Source organism: Balaenoptera borealis (genome assembly GCF_965194805.1).
Source record: "Balaenoptera borealis genome assembly, chromosome: 8".
NCBI classification, from domain to species: Eukaryota; Metazoa; Chordata; class Mammalia; order Artiodactyla; family Balaenopteridae; genus Balaenoptera; species Balaenoptera borealis.
Genome location: NC_138865.1, coordinates 51,922,077 through 51,937,349, shown reverse-complemented (window position 1 = coordinate 51,937,349; position 15,273 = coordinate 51,922,077). Strand labels below are relative to the sequence as shown.

The 15,273-nt window shown below is 38.7% G+C and overlaps 1 long non-coding RNA gene across 2 annotated transcripts in view; it reads right to left on the bottom strand.

The window, feature by feature from the left end:
• The window catches only part of LOC309632770, a 114,788-nt gene that overhangs the window by 42,066 nt on the left and 57,449 nt on the right, over positions 1 to 15,273 (bottom strand). The window lies entirely within an intron of this gene.

The window sequence follows — 15,273 nt, the reverse complement described above, 5'->3', positions numbered from 1 at the left end:
AAATAGTAAATATACTGCACCAGTATCTTTATGGTTTGTTGAGAAATCGGCTGTTAATGGGCTTTACCTGATTGCTCTAATAACCCTCCCTCCTCGCCCTGCCCCCTTGTTAGATTCAGTGCCTTTGCTTGCTGGCTCCCATAGCTCCCTGAATTTATTTTTCTTTGCCTGCTGGGTTGGCAGTGTTTGTGGCCGGTACAGTGTAGAGAACTGACTCAGACTTCCACTTCTCTTGGCTTATGTGGTCAGACACAATCCTGTGCTCCCAGCCCCATCTAAGACCATCAGGAGTTTCTGTACTCTTTCCCAGCTCATTCTTAATCTTCCTGCTAAATTTTCTGCATTGTGTATACATGATAGCTGGGGTCAGAGTGACAGTAATTTACTGGGCATGAGATGGTGAATCTGCTGTTTCTACTGACTGACTCATTGGACATCTCCTAATGAGTCTGTTTTCTTGCCCACGTGGGTAGCTTCAGTAAAGGCAGTGGGCAGACAGGGACTTGGGAGTGGACAGCACAGTGATTAAACTGGGGCCATTCACATGAGAGTTTAAGGACTTCAGGTCACCAACTCAGGTGATGGATGCCTGAGAAAAAAATCAGAGAAAAGGAGAGAGGACATGGGTAATCTGGCCGTAATTAAACTTGCCAACGAAACGGTCTATTATTCTAATATCCACATTTGGCAAACTTTTAATAACCTTGTACTTATAACCTTATCATTTATGTGATGAACAAACCTGAAAGAACTATTTATAAAGCCTGAACCACCTCCTTATACTACCAGCTCTTGATTTCTAAACAGACTTAGCCTTAAAAAAATGCAGATCTTGCTCTGTATCTGAGCCACGGCCCTAAAATGGAACCTTTTTGCAATTCTGAAAGTAACCTTTTCATTTAAAATTGAAGGCTCTGTAGGGAACATATCAATCATTGATGAAAAACCGGTAGGAAACAGTAGTGCTGAAGACTTACTAGTCTGCTGTTTGCAGACTTCTTCTGATTTCCAGGCAATATACTGAGACCTTTGCAGATCTTTCAGCCTGGTTGCGATTTCTTTGCCCGTGGTCGGTCCTTCACTGTTTTAGTCATGCAGTCTCTTGTGGTTCCCTTTAGAAGGAGTTGAGGCTGTGAGTCAAAGCTTTAACCTTTTGCTTATAGTTCAGAATTGTGATGTGAAGAATTAGTAAAGTCCCTTTTTCAACATACTTGTCTACTTGACTGGAATTCTTCTGGGCAAACTTAGAAGGTCAAAATGCCCCTTTAGTTCTTGAGTGAAAAAAGCAACATTCAGAACAGCGTGTGTGTGTGTGTATGTATGTGTATATATACACATATATGAAAAACATGGTCCGTTTTGTGTCAAAAAGAAGGGAATATAATATGTAGTTATAAGTGCTTGTATTTGTGTTAAAAATAAAACTTGGGAAGGATCTAAAAGAAACTATTAAAGGTAATTACCTACAGGGTTTGGAGGTAATGATAAAAGTCCATTCAGTATTACAACACATGTTAGTGGTGTGTTTGCTTTCAGGTTATATATATATACATATATATATATATAATATATATATATTTAATATTAATTAATTAATTAATTTATTTTGGCTGTGCTGGGTCTTAGTTGTGGCACGCGGGACCTTCATTGCAGCATGCGGGATCTTTAGTTGTGGCACGCGGGCTTCTTAGTGGCAGCATGTGGACTCTTAGTTGCGGCATGCATGCGGGATCTAGTACCCCGACCAGGGATCGAAGCCGGTTCCCCTGCATTGGGAGTGTGAAGTCTTACCCACTGGACTACCAGGGAAGTCCCTCAGGGTATATCATATCTGTTCAATAGCATGGACTGTTCCAGTCACTCTAATGAAAGTTGCTATGTTGAGAGCACCATCTCTGTGCCGGTGCCTTCAGATGCTACCTTCATTTAATCCCTGCAGCAGTCCTTCTAGGCAGCTAATAATGTTCATGTTTTTAGACGAGGAAACCAAGCCTTGGAAACATTAACTGACCAAACAAAGATCAGAGACTTAGAAGTGTCAGAACCCATAACTGGCATCTTCTGACTTCAGACCCAGTGTACTTTCCCCTATATTGAGCTGACCACACCTTCATTATTGCAGATGTGATGATTATATCCAGGGGCCAAAGTACACAGCTATTCAATAAATATGTATTAAATGCTTACCATGGACTAGGCACTGTGGCAATCCCTTGTGATCTGAGAAAAACAAGAATAGTGAAGACAGACAAGGAAACAATGAAGCCTAATATTAGGCAGAAAGTGCTTTTGATGGAATTAAGCACAGAGGGTGGCATCCCAGAAAGAACATTTAACTGAACTGGGGAAGTTCATGGCAGTTTTCCCAGAGATGAGTCTTGGAGGACATGTGGTATTTAGCTAGGAGGAAAGAGGGTCAAGTGTATTCCAGGCAGGGGGAACAACACATACAAAAGCACAAGGTTTTGAAAGAGCACTAAATTTTTGAGGAATAGTCAGTAGTTGGGCATGTCAAGAGCATAGAATAGTGGAGAGAAATGAGGCCAGAAAAGGAAAGGGTCTTGTAAGTCACACTAAGATACTTGAACTTCATCCTGTAGCTATGGGAGACCATAAAGAATTTTTAATAAAGGAGTGAAAAGATTAAACCTAGAGCTTAGAAAGATTACTATGACAGGAGACTATAAATTGATCATTTTTTAAAAATTGAAGTATAGTTGATTTACCATATGGTGTTAGTTTCAGGTGTACAGCAAAGTGATTCAGTTATACACATATATATGTATATATTTATATTTTGGGGGAAAATATAAATATGGAAAATATTTATATTTTCCATTATAGTTTATTACAAGATATTGAATATAGTTCTCTGTGTTATATAATAAATCCTTATTGTTTATCTAGAGACTATGAATTGAAAGGGAGCCAGGTATGATGTTGGAGAACTGGTTGGGAGGATGTTATATCAAATTTTATTGTTTCTAGATGCATATATATGTATTTTAAACATGTTTTCTGAAATTGGGATGCATCTTACAATCAACAGTACGTCATAATTTAATTGGCAGTATTATTTTCTCTCTTAATGGCCCCCAAACACCAATGTGTCTTATAACGCATGGAATCTCAAATTAGATGAAATATTGGGCTGGCCAAAAAGTTTGTTCAGGTGTTTCTGTAACATCTTACAGAAAACCCAAACGAACTTTTTGGCCAACCCAATATAATGGTCCAGGCAAGAGGTACTGAGGGTCCAACCCAGTTTCCTGGCAGTGGGATAGTAAAGAGGGAAAAGATTTGAGTGATATTTAGATTTTGATATGGCATTGATTATTAAGTAAAAAAAGAAATGTGCAGAATACTACAAGTTGTGGAATAAAAGGTAGGGGTGTGTGTGTGTGTGTGTGTATGTTGGGAGGTAGAATATACACACACATATATATATTTTTGGAGATGTATAAAATGTCTCTAGAATGATACACAAGAAACTGATAACATTGATCACTTCCAGGGAGAGGCATTGGGTGGCTGAGGGAGAACAGAAGAAAAAATTTCCACTGTGTTGCATTTTGTACATGTATTTTGAACTACAGGTATTATGCACTTGAAATATTTCTAAAAAAGGAGGTGTCTGGTAGGAGAAATTGATGAATTTGTTGATAGATTGGGTAATGAGATAAAGGAGAGAAAATGTTTTATATGTCATGTTTTATTCTTTTAATGATTCTCTAGCTTTTTTTTTTAACAACTTTATTGAAGTATAACTTATATACCATGAACTCAGCCATTTTAAGTGCACAATCCAATGCTTTCTAATAAGCTTACTGAGGTGTGTAACAGTTTCCACAACAGTTTTAGAACATTTTCATCCTCATGTCCATTTAGTTAATCCTCATTCCCACCCCAGCCCCAGGCAACCACTAATGTCTGTTTTTAAGGCTTTACCTCTTTTGGACATTTCCTATAAGTGGAATCATATAATATGCAGTGTTCTGTGTCCCACTTTTTTCACTTAGTATAATGTTTTTTAGCTTTATAAATGTTGTCACATATTTCAGATGTACTTCATTCTTTTTTACAGCTGAATAACATGCTATTGTATGGATATACCACATTTTGTCTATCCATTCACCAGTAGATGGACGTTTTGGTTGTTTCTGCATTTTGGCTATTATTAACGAAGCTGTTTTGAACATTCATGTTCAAGTCTTTGTGTGAAAGTGTTGCTTCATTTTGCTTGGGTAGACACCTAGGATTAGAATTGTGTTGAATGGAAAATTAATATTTAACTTTAAGAAACAATCAAATTGTTTTCCAAAGTGGCTGTATCATTTTACGTCCTCACCAACAATGTATGAGGTTTCCAGCTTCTTCACATCCTTGTCATTACTTGTCAGTGTCTGTCTTTTGATGGACATGATCCTAGTGGGTGTGAAGTGATACCTCATTATGGGTTTGATTTGCATTTCCCTAACGACTAATGATATTAAGAACATTTTCACATGCTTGTAGGCCATTTATATACATCTTCTTTTGTGAAATGTCCATTTAAATCTTTTGCTCATTTTAAAATTGGGTTGTTTGTCTTCTTCTTATTGTGTTGTTAGAGTTCTTTGTATCCTTAACTTTGACTAAGGATCCTTGTCCGCCGATAAGGAGACTCATTTCTCTATCCATTCCGGAAAATCTTAAATTCCTCTACCTTTTAGAGGGACCCTTCAAAAATTTCCCCTACTTATTTTCGGAGTATTTCCATGAAAACACAGGGGTCATTTTGAAAACTGATCTCTTTCCTCACTGCAGACTCAACGAGAGTTACAATATAAATTTTTGCATTACTTTCATTTTTGTAGTGCTTCCAAAGCTCATAACTATCTTCATAGTCAGCCTGAAAAATTCAATCTAGTTATGTCTTACTTTGTAGTGCTCCAAAGGACACTTACTGTCTGGAATTAGGATGTAGGTAGCTCTAAGATGTGATAAATGATCATAGAAGTAGCAACTTTTAATAAACTAAATACAGAGGCTGTATCAATATTAAATTATATCTCAGTTTTATATCTTATGTTTTATCTGACTTAAATACCAATCCTTTGAGTAAAATATATTTTAATGCTCTGTGATAAAATAACCACCAAAAATGGCTTTTGATTTTTAATTCCCCCTGATGAATAATTTTTTTCTTTTATTTTTCTTCCTAAAGTAATCACGCAGTCATTCTCTACTGTATAGCACAGGGAACTCTACTCAATGCTCTGCGGTGAAGTCCAAAAAAGACGGGATATGTATATACATATAGCTGATCCACTTTGCTGTACAATAGAAACTAACAAAACATTGTAAAGCAACTATACTCCAATAAAAAGAAAAGTAATCACACATTGTATGCAGAGTCTCTACCCCTAATCCTCTTCAAATCTCTCTCTCTCTCTCACACACACACACACACACACACACACTCCTTCTAGATTCTAAATGATCAAGGGTCCAAAAATTTCTCTGCCTATATCAAGGGTGGGAGAGATTTCGAATGTAAGTGGCCTAGGCTGGCAGACCGGGTTAAGTAGGAGGGGAAAAAGGTCCTGTTCTTAGTTCTGTTGTGAATGGTCTGTGGCACATGCCTTAAATACTGTTAGAAGGGTCAGTGGCTCCAGAGGCTGCAACTGGCCACTTGTGGTCATAAATCAGACCTCAAGCATATTTGGTTGGGCCCACAGAGTGCAGTTTGCCTGTTTGATTTTTGAACCAACACTTAAAATGCAGGAGATTGAAAATAAAAATGCAATAAAAATGGGAAGATCTGGCCATACTGGGCTCGTTTTCACACAGTACCAACTGGATGGGTCTGAGTGATGTGTACTTCTTTCGGCTAGGATGTTTGTTCTCACTTTTGCTATAGACCGCTTGCACTCCCTGCTTTGAGATGAAAATTCTATGGGCTGCTAAAACTAGAATTTCCCTACCTAGACTGCTTGCTCATTTCATTACTTGTATGATTCCTACAAGGCATTTGCATTTGTAAATGTTTTCTATGGCTGCTGTAACAAATTACAACAAACTTGGTTCCTTTAAAACAACAGAAATGTATTCACAGTTCTGGAGGCAAAAAATCTGACATCAAAGATGTTGGCAGGGGCTGTGCTGCCAGCAGAGGCTCTAGAGGAGAATCCATTCCTTGCCTCTTCCAGCTTCTTGTGGCTCCAGGAGTTTCTTGGCTTGTGGCTGCATCACTCCACCTCTGCCTCCATCTGTATAGGACCTGTCCTCATCTCCCTGTGTCTCTCCTCTGTATGTTTCTTACAAGGATAGTTGTCATTGGATTAAGGACCACCTGGATCACCCAGGATGATCTCATCTCCATATCTTAACTTTTCCCAAATAAGCTCATATTCCCAGCTTCTGGGGATTAGGACATTGTCATTTCTTTTTAGGGATCATGATTTAGCCCACTACAGTAACCAAACTAGAGGATCCTGGAGGACATTCAAACAGAATGGGGAGTTGAGGCTGGTGCCATCCATCAGGATAGAGAAATGGAATGAGGACAAGACCATAGAGAGCATTTCTGACTCAGGTCTTAGTGTAACAAGCGAAACAAACAGCCTTAAATCTGGGGTCCCCACATTTTAGCAAGGTGAATTAGGAGACACTAAGTTTCTGTGATTCATCAATTTCACCTTGGCTTAACTGTACTGGTTTAATTGGTTGCTTGACCTTTGCAATGATTATCTTAACTAGGTATATAAGCTACCATCTGTGTAAACTTTCAGTTGCCTAACACTACAAGAATCATCTAAAAGGTAAAACAAATATGAGCATTTTAATTAACTTACAACTAAGACTCTTTTCTGCTCAGTGGAAAGATGGTGGGAGAGGAGATGTGAAACTACGTAATAAATAAAAATAGGTACTCAGAGACTAGCTACTGGGGGGCAGGCGACTCTGCCTCATGAGCACCAGAAAGCCAATCCTCTCAGAAAGCTCCTAGTTGTCTAATTTCTTGGCATCATGGAAAGTTAGGATAGAAAGGGCTGCAGGGATAGTTCTAGCTCTCATCTGAGGCTTCAGCTAGAACAGTCAGAAATGTGTGGAAAATTGAGGCAGATTAAATGTGAGGAGTACAAACGGCACACAATCCATCTAGAATCTAGAAATTTTTCTAGTGCCTGTTTACAGATTTCTTTCTGCATTCTGGTGTTTCCCTTCTAGAGAAAACTTGTGTGTTTTGTGTGTGTGTGTGTGTGTGTGTGTGTGTGTGTGTGTGTGTGTGTGTTAAAGAGGGGTGCCTGGAAAACCATACTCGGTCTCCCCAGAATCCAAACCTTAACTGGGCAATTATATTGGTATCCCCAGAGACACATAGCTGGAAGAGTTTAGCGTTCCCCTGCGGAGATCTGGTGGGGATTTTCTTTGCTGGAGCATGGTAACCAGGGCAGCGAGAAGCCCTGGAGGCTGGTCAGAGGCTAACCCAAACAGCTTTGCTTAATTCTGGGCTACTGCTGGGGGCTGCGGGGAGCGGCTGGCAGACAGAAGTATCTGACATTCTTGCCTGCTGACATCAAGCTGCAAAGCTGCTGCCCTCTGGTGAGTCAACGGCAAAAGGCCCACATCGTTCGAGATCTGCTGCCCAATCAGAGAAGATGGTGCCACGCCTCAAAAATCTTTCTAACCCTCAGCATTATGCAGCCTTCGAAAAGCTCCTTCCAGAGAAAGAATGCAGAAATGATTAAACTCGTAAGCAGCATAGAATCTACAATAATAAGATAAACTCCACATTCACTTTTAAAGCAATTTAGAACTATAGAGAGCCAGCACCCTGGATTTTACTCATTTAAAAAAATATTTAAACTTTTTCTTTTATGCTGAGGCAAGAAGGCATACTGAAGGACTCACTGGTGCTTTGGGGCTTTCTGGATATTAAAATTGAGATGTACTGGAATGACACTGATATCCTTAGATAGCATTGAGTTCCAATGGCAGTTATTGGAACTCAGCCAGCATATCTAGATTTTTAGCTGTTATAATGAGAATTTTAGGTATAAATATGTATATATGTAAATTCTATGGTGAAAATGAAAATTAAGTGTAGAATATCTCCTCATCTTATTAATCAAGTTTGTGCTGCTGTTTAGTAATTTCTCTCAACTTCCCTCTGTTGAGCAGAAATCAGTGGGGAAATATCATGCACGAGGCAAGAGGTGAATTATCTGCTTAGTGCAGCACAAACCTGCTTGTCAGGAAGAGCAGAGTCCCTTCCACAGCATTGCCACCATATGGCATTGGCATATCGTGGAGTCCATAAAAGGGGCTGACATTGTAAAAGATTAACTGGTCTTATTTGGCAAGGTCAGGTATCTGGATGGCATGCTATAAAATGGTTAGAAGAGGAAAGACAATCTGTAGTTGGAGGCCATCTGAGATTTTGGCACTGGCTTTCCTTACAGTCCTGCCATCTGGTTTGGATTTTCAGGAGTAAAAAGTTTCACTTGACCAAGTGAGCATGCTCTCTGCATGGCTGTGGTACTACAGCACCACTAGGAAAAGAGAGAAGAATTGGACCTGAAGAAAAGCCTGCAGCCAGCACTGTGACTGTTTCCCACAGGACTGGAGAGCTCTATCATCCTTCCTCTCCTACATGCAGGACAAAAAGAGTTGAAAGGGAGGCTAGATTATACATACTTTTCATTCATTCATTCATCCATTTGTTTGTTCATTCATTTATTCAATTAATAAAAATGTTTTTTTTGCATATCCCAGGTGGCAAGCATGAGGATACACTGTTCTTGTTCAGAAGAGGAAACAGAGAAAGAAATAGATAATTGCAATGAAATATAATTAGTGCTCTAATAACAGCAATATGTATTGAACTCATTAAATACCAGGAACTTTGCTCAGAGCTATAAATGAACCCCTACAATACCAAGATAGGGGTTTGGCTATTACTCCCTTTTGGAGAAACCGAGGTTGAAGAGATTAAGTCCTACAACCTGGAAGCAGTAAAAAAAAAAAAAAAAAAATTAAACCGAGACACTTTGACTTGAAGTTTGGGTCCTTAACCACACACTTCCAGATTTGGGGAAAGATGACTAAAACTACAACAATGATTAAAGATGACTAAAACTACAACAAAAATTATCTACAGTGACCCTTGAAAGCAAAATAACTCTCTAAATGAGGGTATTGGTGTGCTGGCTGGGGCATTAGGGACTGGTGGTGATTTGTAGGCAGAGGTAGCTGCATATTTGAAGGCCATGGGAGGTGTGTTGTCAGGGGAAATGAAAGTGATTAAATAGTGTTGGAGGTTTCTGTGGGTGATCTGGTTTTTTATTGGTGCATAACAAAACATTCCCAAACTTAGTGGCTTAAATAATCATGATCATTTATTTAGTTCACAGATCTGTAATTTGGTCAGGGCTTGGTGGGGACAGCCCCTTTATATTCTATGCAGTGACTGCTGGGTCTGCTTCAGGTATGGCTGAACAACTGGGGCTTTTCAAGCATTTCTATCTTTACGTGATCTCTTCACGTGGTGTCTCAGGCATGGCAGCTTCAGGGAGCTGAACTTACATGGAAGCTTAGGCTTCTAATAGTGCATACTCCAAAAGAGACTGCCAGATAGAAGGCATGTTGCCGTTTATGACCTAGCCTCAGAAATTACATAGCCTGACTTATGCCAGACTCAGTTAGTTGAGGTAGTCAAAATGTCCTGCTCAGGTTCAAGTGGAGGGGACACAGATTCTATCTCTTAATGGAGAAGTAGCAAGGTTCTGGAAAAGCATATAAGGACCAGAAATACTGTTGCATAATTTTTTTGGAAATAAAGTAGGGTAAAGGCAGCATAGTTAGTCATGAAAAAACAGAGTTGGAGTATGATGGGCTTTGATTTCAGCTATGGGCTTCACCACTTATTAGCTGGATTACTTTGGCCAAGTTGCTTAACTACTTTTTGTGTCTCAGTTTTCTTATCTGTAAAATGAGGAAGCTAGTACTGATCTTATAGAATTGCTAATGGTTAAAGAATATATGTAAATCCTTTGGCATTGAGAACTGCCACACAGTAGGTACTTCATAAGACCTGTGATTATTACGGGCTAGTAGCAAGACAGATAACTGCAGAGGGAGAGTGGGCCAAGTTGTGGAAGGGCTTTCATAGCTAACAGTAAGTTGGTGAAACCATAATAGCGCTAATAGTCAAAAGTTACTGAAAAGTAGGCACAGTGCTAAGCTCTTTCAAAGAAGTATCTCATTGAAACTTCACAGCAAACCTATGGAGAAGGACTATTGCTATCCCGTTTTATAGATGAAGATATTCAGGATCAAAGAGGTTAAGAAACTTTCCTAAGTTGGTAAGTAGCAAAGACAGGATGTGAATCAAGGTGATTGTGTTATCAAAGCCTGTACTAGGATAGCTTGAATTTTAACCCGAAGGCTATTGGAAGCTACTAAAAAATTTTAAACTGGGCAGTCCTATGGTCAAACTTGTTCTTTAGAAATCAGTGTGGAAAACAGATCAGGGGCTGGCAGCGGGGAGAGTAGTTAGGAGATGATTGCTCTAGCCCAGGTGAGAAATTTTGAGACATCTGAAATATTGAAGATATAAGTAGCGTGGGAGACATAAGAAGTGGAGGAGGTCCTAAGAAGGTAGTGGCAGTCATCCTTGATTTTTGATTGGATGTGGAAAGAAAGAGGGAATTTCTGTCATCATTCGTCAGCTCTGAGTGCAGGCACTGGCATGTGCATTATTACTCAGGGCTCTAAGTAGAGAAAGAAAACAACCCCCCGGGTGCCTTCTAACCTAAAGCATATTTCCTAAGTCGTCCACTCTCAGTCTAGACTGAAAACAAACAAAACAAACTTCTCTTGAAGCTCTCAGATCTCTCACCTTGCAATTCTAGCTTTCAAATTCCGTGCTGAGTTTCCTTTCCCACACCCTAAACCCTTGTACTGGGGATTACAATGATCGTTTGTGTGTACGAGGTGATTGTTCCTTCCACATCAGGGGCCTTGGGAGGATGACCTAAGGTTGCTTTCTCCTGTCCTTACTTCCTCTACCCAGCACTGTAACTACACATGCAATCTGCTGGTTCTTATAAAGGAGGCTGACTGGTGCTGTGATGTGGTCTTCAGGAAGCCAGGGGGATCTCCAAACGAGGTACCTATTGGCTGTGTCATTTAGTTTCATGTGAATTTCCTTTGGAGGGACAATATGTGCTTTGAAGGACAGAGAAAGAATATGTGTCATTAGATAAGGCATTCCACTTTTCTGATTAAGGACTTTAATCTATTGCTGGGTCAAGGTCTGAGAAATAAACTGGCCCTCGATGAAAAAGTTAACTAAAATAAGTGAAGAAACCAACAGACAACCCCTGAAACCTAGTTTTTCTGCATGAAAACATCTGTCTTTTCAAATTATTCTCTTTAAATTGGAATAATTTCTGAGATGAAAAAACTTTGCTGTGATCTTTCATGATAGATATATTTACTTGTTTATACCTTCTAGGTTCGTCTTTCTCTGTTTCCTTTATAATAGGATTAATTTCTGAAAAGTAACTTTATTCTGATGCTACATTTTGAATAAATGACTGCCTCTCCCAATGGACAATGGAGGTTGGCATTTTGAACAGTTTTTGTCCACTGACTGGTGCATTTAGATATAGTGGATGCTCCATTTAACTCAGTGTTTCAGACAATAAATCACTTGAGGAGAGACGATTATTCTCATTGTTTGAACATGTGTCTATGCACATTGCTTGGTCATTTAATAGATAGTTATTAACTCTGCTGTTCGCTGTCAGTCTCTGAAGGTGTAAGCTAGTTCAGTTGTACCAGTGCATGAGGTCACTGGATGCTCACACAGTTTGGTCACACTCCTGCTTTACAATCTCAAATCTAGCTTCCCTTAATAATCAGGGAGGCTTAAACTTGGCTTTGCCCACTGAATTATTCCTTCTGAGAAATCATCCACTGTACCTCGATTACACGTCAATGTTTTTTAATTACAAAGAACAACAACAAAAAAAGACCTATTTTATGATTTAGAAACTTCCCCTAAACGGGAATTTCCAATGAAACATTAAATTGGTGAATGGTAATGAGCGAACAACTGATGAGGTCAGACTTTCTTGTTATGAAAGTATGAAAGTATGTTATGCTACTACGAGCCCTGTAGAGTGGCAAGAGATTAGAATATAAAAGTTAGAGAAGGGTCTGGTTTCTGCTTCGAGGTCTTTTTGCTTGTTTAAAAAAATTTCCTAAACCATCAAACATCAGACAAAAGCTATTTTTCCATTAATTAAACCTTGTATTTAGGGGATTATTTTTCTTTTGTCCCAGAAGGAAACCTCTTGCTTGGGACAGCTTCAGCAATTTAACCACATTTTCCAAACATATAGAGCAAATAAGAGGCAATCATTCATCGGTCATAAAGATAAGCCAAGGAATGGGAATACTTTGGTAGGTCACGTCACTTGACAGAATCTTTGGACTGATCCTTTCCTGGTTCAAGAGTTCAACCATAAGACCTACTTTCCCTATCAGCTGGCTCAAGCTGATAAGGTCCTGAAGCAAGCAAGATTCTTTATGAGCTTTTATTTAATTGTCCTTACGATATAAAGATTGGGGGTTAGTCTGCAGAGAGTTACTTCTGGTTGGTCTATTTTTCTTTTGAATAAATCACTGTCTCCCTGATTGGACAAGGTAAATGGAGTTTGAGTAAATACCTTTTTTTTTTTTTAACATCTTTATTGGTCTATAATTGCTTTACAGTGTTGTGTTAGTTTCTGCTGTATAACAAAGTGAATCAGCTATATGTAAACACATATCCCCATATCCCTTCCCTCTTGAGCCTCCCTCCCACCCTCCCTATCCCACCCCTCTAGGTGGTCACAAAGCACTGAGCTGATCTCCCTGTGCTATGCAGCTGCTTCCCACTAGCTATCTATTTTACATTTGGTAGTGTATATATGTCAATGCTACTCTCTCACTTCGTCCCAGCTTACCCTTCCCCCTCCCCGTGTCCTCAAGTCCATCCTCTACGTCTGTGTCTTTATTCCTGTCCTGCCCCTAGGTTCTTCAGTAGCATTTTTTTTTTTTTTTTTTAGATTCGACAATGTTCATTGCAGCACAATGAGTAAATACTTTTCATCAAATTTCTGGTGCCCAGTACAGAGCCTTTATCTCTAATGGGTTTCCTGTGAGTACTTATTGAAGAAAATAATTATAAAGCTAGCCTTAGATTGTTGATTGGTTAGGGATAAACATGATTCAAGAGCAGAATAATCAAGTAAGAGCAAGTATTGTACTGTATGCCCATCAAATGGATTTGTTGCAGATGATGGAGACAAGGGTAAGTTTGAAGGTGCCAGACTTCTCTGAAATTGCATATGTTATCTGCTATTAGAATGGGCTGAGTCTGTCTTCTTCCCAGGAATCTGGCTCAAAAGGAGTTCATTCGGGGGTGTTACCTCAAAAGTGGTGTGAAGGCCTGTATCCTAGAGAAGCTTCAATGGATTTTAGTTCCTATGCTCCTTTGAAAGGAACTGGGTGTTTCTGATCTCACTTACCTTCCCTTCTATTCCCATCCTCCTCCCATCTTTCCTTCTATTTAGTCTGGTGAACACCAATGGTAGAACATTTTCTGCAGCTTCCATCCTAACTCGTGTTCTAGTTCTGACTGTGTCACAAACTCATTGTTGACCTTGAAGAAGTTAATTAACCTCCCTGAGCTTCAGCTTCTTCAGCTGTACAATAAATAATTGAATGAGATGATGGTCAAGGTGCTTTTACTAATTCTATGATTCTATTATTCTGTGACTAGACCCTAGTTAGAATAGCTTAAGTTCAAGACTTGATCCTAAACTAAGATGCAGATATTAATCTATCATTTTTTCTTTAAAGGTTGGGCTTAATTCTCTGATATCAGGTAACTAAACACTTCACATTCATCAGTATGGATATCCACTGGGTGCCTGACACTTAACCAAGTAGAATGCTTATCTGTGGCTGAGAATCTAAGAATCTCTCTGGTACAATCCCTTGGGTTAGTGAAGGTTGAAAGCTATCAGGTTTCATTGTCTAAGAGGACTGTGGTTCTAACAGATTTTCAGGCATTTTGGAATACAATAGTGTAAACAGATGAAGACATAGTTTTTGGCATTTTCTTCTTCTAAGTGGCACAAACATCTCCATGTCATAACAACATCATTATGGCTCGTATCACGTATAGAGAGCTTACTATATGCTAGACACTGTTGCTAAATGTCTATAATCTTATTTAGTTCTCTCAAAAATGTGGTAGTTTTTATAATTATTATTTTTGTTTGAAATTATCATATATATGTGCATAAAATACATATGTACAGTTTGTAGAAGAATTAGAAAGCAAATACCCAATACACATTTCTCAGTTTAAGAAATATAACTTTATCAGTCCTTAGATGTCCCTGTGTGCCCTCTCCAATCACATTCCCCTCTTACCTCTAAAAGTAACCACTATCCTAAATTTTGTGTAAACCATTACCTTGTTTTCTTTAGTTTTCCATCCTTGTATGTATCCATAGATAATACATGGTTTAGTTGTTCTTGTTTTAGAACTTGATGGAAATGGACTCCTATAGAATGAATTCTCCTAGAATTTACTGGTTTTTCAATATCTTATTTTGAGATTCATCATTATTGATGTGTGTAGATATATTCATTGTTACTGTTGAATAATATTCCACTGGATGATTGCTACAATAATTTATTCTACTCTTGGTGGATATTTGAGTTGTTTACATTTTATTTATTTTTTTGGCATTACAAACAATGTGGCCTTGAATATTCTTATACATGCCTGGTGTATGTAAGTACATATATACATACGTATGTATGTATGTGTGTAGATGTGCATGTGTCTGTCTGTCTATCTTAGGATACGCTAGAAAACCAAGGCCCAGAACAACTCATTTAAGGTCAGAGTGGTGAGGACAAAGTCTGAACCAGAAATCTGTTGTTAGAGTTTGCATCCTTAACCACAACACGCTATGGATCCCCATTTTAGAAAAGTGGGCTTGGAGAATTTAAAATCGCTTGCACAAAAAGCAGGGACTCAACAAAGTTCAATCTAACTAATGCCTTTCATTATTTCTGTGTCATCTAAAGCACATATTATGATTCTATTTGTGAAACCAACCAACCACAAATGAGATTATACTTGGCACCCTTATCTCTTCTTTACAAGTGATCAGTTATCAAAATGTAAAAATATAGTTTCATATTATCCATATATAT